The sequence below is a fragment of the Rhinolophus ferrumequinum genome, chromosome 26, assembly GCF_004115265.2.
Source record: "Rhinolophus ferrumequinum isolate MPI-CBG mRhiFer1 chromosome 26, mRhiFer1_v1.p, whole genome shotgun sequence".
Classification (NCBI taxonomy): Eukaryota; Metazoa; Chordata; class Mammalia; order Chiroptera; family Rhinolophidae; genus Rhinolophus; species Rhinolophus ferrumequinum.
Window position 1 is genome coordinate 12,070,423 of NC_046309.1, and position 6,000 is coordinate 12,076,422.

Genomic DNA, 6,000 nt, shown 5'->3' on the forward strand with positions numbered 1-6,000 from the left:
ACCAAACAGAAAAAACACACAAAACAAAACATAGCCATATAAATAACTAATTAGAATTTCTCCTTTCTACACTGTTTCCTCCAAAGAGTTAGGTTATTTCTTTGCATAGTAAGGAGGCCCGTGATACATACAAAGCATTTCCTACGTCTACCTTGGTGTGTCCCTACTAGGCAGTCAAGTCCTAGAGGTGAAGGACCAAAGTAATTTCTTGGTTAGCATTTAGGACAACAGCATATGTAAATAGGCTTTTAATGTTTCTTTCTTGGTGATCGTGGTGGTGGTTTTGTGGTGCTGGGTTTTTGTGTTTTGTTGTGCTGGGTTTTTGCTATTGTTGTTTTGTTTCCAACTCCATCAACCAACATTTACTGAGTACCTCCACTTTGGCAAATGTTGTGCTAAGCCCTGAAGAAATGTTTTAAAAAATAAAATTCAGGCCCTATTTTCAAGGATCTCGCCGGTCATTGGATTTGGGTGGTGCTACAAGTATACAGATATAGACATTCTGTCTTCTACTAGCCTAGGTCCCCATAGCGCCTCCAGGGGACTTAACAGAGAGTGAGCATAGGGGTCCCATCTGCCATCCTCTATCTCTCACTTCCCCATTGAAGCCTGTATCATTGGGTTCATACCACTCTTTCAACTCTTGTTTTACTTGCCTTTGTATCAGTGCCATATGTCTAGCTCAGTACCCTCTAAGTAGATCATAAGTGTCTTGAGTAAAAAATTAGGTCTTATATGGTGTCATCCAGAACAGGGAGCCCAGTGCCTAGATTCATAAACCATTTTGTCTCATCTTCTCATTGGCATCATGAGTTCTTTGAAGACGTGAACTACGTCTGATATTTTTTGGTGGTAGCCAAATACTCCAGCATAGTACAAATTCCGTTGCATTCTCTTAGGAGAGATTCGTTGAATGAACTGATAGGAACATCAACTACCCAGAACAGAAGCACTCCGTCTGTTAGCCTCATCCCCTTCTCTTCTGGCTATGGAATTTCGTTCTGCTATTTTGTTTGTTCCTCTATAAATAAGAATGGTTTTATCTATCGCAAAGTATATTATAAAAGTGAAGCACTTTGAAATTGTTTGTACAGTTCTTGACACTCAGAGATCACGCCAGTGTGGTAGATGTTATATAATGTAACTCTCAAAGCTAGAGAAGTAATCTCAGGGTGTAAGGACACCTTTAACTCTTACTTTGAGGGGTGAGAGCAATGAAACCCTTATCGTCTGGCCTTAATTGTGTTTTCTTTATCAAAAGTGCTTGATTGGTCAATTTTATTTGTGGAAACTAAAGGAATTTGCCAGGGTCTACATGAGAGCATTGCCAAACAGTGCTTTTAGCTTAGGGTTCATGAACGGTCTTCAGCATGCAGAAAAATATGCATTTTTCTATCCAATGATTACACAGCGTTCAAGGACTCAGTGGCTCAAAATACAATTAAGGACTCCTGCTATTGAATAATCTTAGGGTAAGTTCTGCTTTTCCCTGAAAGTCATTGGAGAGAATGCTCTTCCATGAATTAAAGGCTCCGGGAAGATCTTTGCACCTAGAGTGAATATCAGACTTCATAAAACCAGAGAATGATTAGAAACAAAACAACAACAAAAGAGAGACCTGAGAAAGAAGAGGCATATCTTATACCCAGAGACACAAAATAGCAACATGCCCTATGAACCAAATGAATGCCAATGAGTAAAACCTGACACACGCTCACTTTAACACCTAGGCTTGAAATATATTAGAAAGAAATGTCACAGCAGTTAATGAGCTTTTACCCCCTGCCCATATTCATTAGGAGAAAAATAAACAGAAGTTTAGCAATTATCAAAATCAGAGAGCAGAGTTTTGTTAGTGCTGCAAGAAATTCCGAGGGAAACATACTTCTTTTTTAATGAAATATGCACCAGCAGCCAAATGATAATGTAAGGAAAATTTTGTGGCAATTCAAGAGTATTGTTTCAGGGAGCCAGCTCCATAAGTCTGATTTCAACCATCTCAGGTTTCAGAGGCTCCTAAAATACCACTTTCATAGATAGTCCTCTGTTAGCTTTCCTATTTATAAACTACCCAGCCAGTTTCTTAATTAAAAATGTACCACCACTTTCTCTGCCATTCAACTGATCAGAGAATATCTTACCTACAGAAAGGAAAAGATTGTTGAAAAACTGCCTTTATGTAAACTGTCGCCGAATGTCTTATTCATTCATAAAGCCAACTGAGCCAGGCACTGCAATAGTGCTAAAGATAAAATAAAAATGCAAATAGGTTTGATGTTGACCCTGACATCAGGGAGCTTGCAATCTGGAAGAGAAAAAAGATAAGGGGTCGGGGGAAGTCAAATAAATAAAACAGTTTCATAGTTGTGTGCTATGATGAACACTATTTGCGAAATAAGCAAGAAGCTTACGAATAGAATAACAAAGAGGACCTTATGTTAGACAGTCAAGAAAGACCTCTATTAAGAAATATCACTTAAGTTGAGACTAAAAGATGAAAGAGCTATGGGCATACATAGAGTGAGAAAAGGAGAATCCAAGTTTGAGAAAACAGCAAAGACTAAGAAGAAGGAAAGACCATGGCATTTTTGAGAATGGGGAAAAAGTATGGTGAATTCCCTCCATTGAAGGGGAGAAAGGCAAGAAGAAGGGACAGGATCATGCAAGTCCTGGAGGCTATGTATGGTTAGGAGTTCAGATTTTGTTCTGTTACTGAAATAAAAGGGAACTTGTTTGCCTGTGGTACCAAAGCCAAACGAGCTATGAACATGGGTTTGCAGCAAAGATAGTGAAGATTTAAGGAAATGGTGCCAAGCCTGAAGACACAGGTGAGCTACTGCTCAAAGACCTGGCTTTCTAATGACCTCTAGAGGATGGGTATACAGGGAAAGGATCATCAGGCACGGTAGCTAAGGGAGCTGGGGTCGTGGGCTCTTCTGTTTGGTTAGGGCTGGGTAGGAGGCAGCTTATCATAGCATCAGTCATGGCATCTGTCTGTTTGGTTCTGAGGCAATATTGCCAGTACGGTCATTCACCTTCATGGGTCTGGAGCTGAAACAAGATGTTATCTTTAGTTTAACTCTGTTTCTGTGATCAACAGATCTGAGGCTATGTCCCCGAGGCTGTGTCCCCAAATCTGTTTGATGCTGACCAGAATCCGATCTCCTGAGGGCTTAATGATTAAGGGAGTGGTTGTACAAGGGTAGAAGGATAAAGATAGAAAAGAAGCAAGTGAGTCACGGTGCTGTTCGAACGACAAGGCCAGTTTGAATGAAGGAGACAAAAAAGAAAAAGTCATTTTAAAAAAGTGAAGTTTTTTATGGTTACTGTTCTGGCTATAATGGCAAGTCACTGAGGGTTTTAAGCAGGGGATGACTTGATACAATTTCTATTTTAAGAGTGTCACCTGGAATTATAGTGTATTAATATGGGAAGACTAGAAGATGTTGACCTGGAATAAGTGGTAGCAGTGGAGTTGGAGAAAAGAAAGGACACTGAGACATATTTAAGAAATAGAATTAACAGAATTTTCTGATAGACTAGACCTGAGCAAGAGGAGAAAGAAAGGAGTCAAGTATTAGGATTTTTGTTGAAGAAACTGACGATGGCAAGGTGTTTACTGAGATTAAGATTTGCAGAAGGTGTCAAGAATCCGTTTGGAATTTGTTTATCTTGCCATGTCTGTGTTACATTCATTTGGAAATGTCTGGTAGGCAGCTCAATCTACAGATTTGAAGTTCAGATGAGAGATTAGGGCTGGAGGCATTAATTTGGTCTTCAGCATTACAATGGTATTTCAATCCCTTAAAAAAGGATGAGATTCACGTAGGGAAAAAATTTGTAAAGGGAAAAGGGGGACAAAAAACAACCTTACAAGCATTCCCCAAAACAATCAGAGGACTAGTCAAGGAGGGGAAGGAAGCAAGGGTTGCTAAGGGATGATTAGTGAAGTGGGATGAAAGATAAGTAAGTGAGGACCTCAGGAAAAGGAATGCTCTTTCTTCTAACCGTGTTGCCGCGAAAATAAGACCGGATCTTATATTAAGTTTTGCTCCAAAAGATGCATTCAGCTTATGTTCAGGGGATGTCCTCCTGAAAAATCATGTTAGGGCTTATTTTCCGGGTAGGTCTTGTTGTCAGGGAAACATGGTAGTTTTCAATGTTATGCTTAAGAAGGCCTGGATAGAAGTCCATTTGTTGATTTGACTTAAGACATACCTTAAATCAGTGTTTTCCAATCTTTTACATCAAGACCTTGCAGGAAATAACATGTTTTATGGCATAGTGGGCAAAATAGAGGTATTTGGAGCCCTGCCGCTCATGGCCTGAGGTTTCCAGCTGTGAAATCCCAAGGCATGGCAATGTCATGCTGTTGGCTCTTCTGGTTAAAAATAGTAGAAAACAACTTGAGCTAACTTGAGCAAAAATGTGGAGAACTTATTTTCACACTTAAGAAACAGGTAACTTAAGAAACAGGACTGGAATCAGTCAGATCTGGGAAAGGACCGGAACAGAAATGGAAAGTCATTGAGTGACAAGGGTTCTTCTCTCTACATGTCTCATTGCTGCTTCTTTTCGTAGCCTGCCTGCTTTGTTATTTTTTTCTTGGCATAATAGTCCTCTCTGATGCTCTACATGCCTGGCATGCTGTCATCCCTCCCAAGTTCAGAGAGTCTGTCTCTATGTCCCAATTCCAGATTCCTGGGGAAGGTACTCTGGCCCAACTTGAACCAGGGGTGCATGCCTGGTCTGATCAACTGAGATGTTACATTGTGAAAAATGGCTGCCAGAAAGGTGCTATGAGCTAGACACACATTCCAAAAAGATATTGCTATATTCAACATGAAATTTTTAGTCATCTTGACATATTATATTATATTATATTATATTATATTATATTACATTATATTATAATATTATATTCTAAGACATCATCCATTCTAAAAAGCATCAATTTACTGGCAACTCTTCCAGAAAAAGCAAATACCATTATTAAATATATCTATATGATTTAAGAGCCTACAAAGTTTGTATTTGTCCATACCATCACATACCACTTTCTGATCCAGTATTAATACGACCATCAAAACTTCACTCTATGCTTATTCTACAAAATACAAATATAATTCTGAGATCCTTTTGGATCATAAAGATATGCTAAGTTTCATTGCCCGTGCCCATTGTCTTGATAGACACAGCAATTTTTGGATTGGTAATGTAATTCAAAAGCGTAACAAAGAATCTAGAAGTTTGTCTACATTTCTGCTTTGATTATGCTTATAGGATTCTTTAATTGAATTACCTGTCACTGGAATTTAAACGGCTTTACTTGAAAGTCATCTAAAAGCTTTTATCTGATGTCCAGAGCTTGAGTGATAGGCCTTCCTTAATTGGGTATAGTCACCTTTCTTCTAGCTTTGAAAATTCTGTGATGTATCCTGCAAAACATGGTCTTCTCTGATGTCTTTAATTGCATTGTCTGATGTGTGACAGGCAGTCTCCTGCATACACAATAAGTTTTTGTTTCAATGCTTCAGTGTGGTGTAAACTTGTTCAAAACTATTTTTATTGACTTTCACAGTTACACTTCTAAATTTCATTTAAATGATCTGCACCTGTGGTACTACCAATGGCACTAACTCAGCTGAGGTGAGCACATACCTTCTGTGCCTGGCAAAGTTGGCACAGACACTTAGGCAGTGGTAGCTTGTCCTGTTCTTGGGCTGGCAACTGCATGGATAGTCTCTTTGGTAAGATTTTTAAAACATGTCCCAATTTCAGAAATGTCAAAATGTGGAAAATGTAGATCTTGCCGTCAAGTAAATAAATAGTAGTCTTTTATTGAGACAATAGGATAGACCTTTTTATAATAACTAAGTGCTTCACAGGGTTTAATTTATTTAATCCTCATAACAATCTAGCAAGCTACAGCTCTTATGCCAATTGTATAAAGGAAAAAACAAGTTGTAAGATTAGGTCACTTCCCCACGACCACTGAGC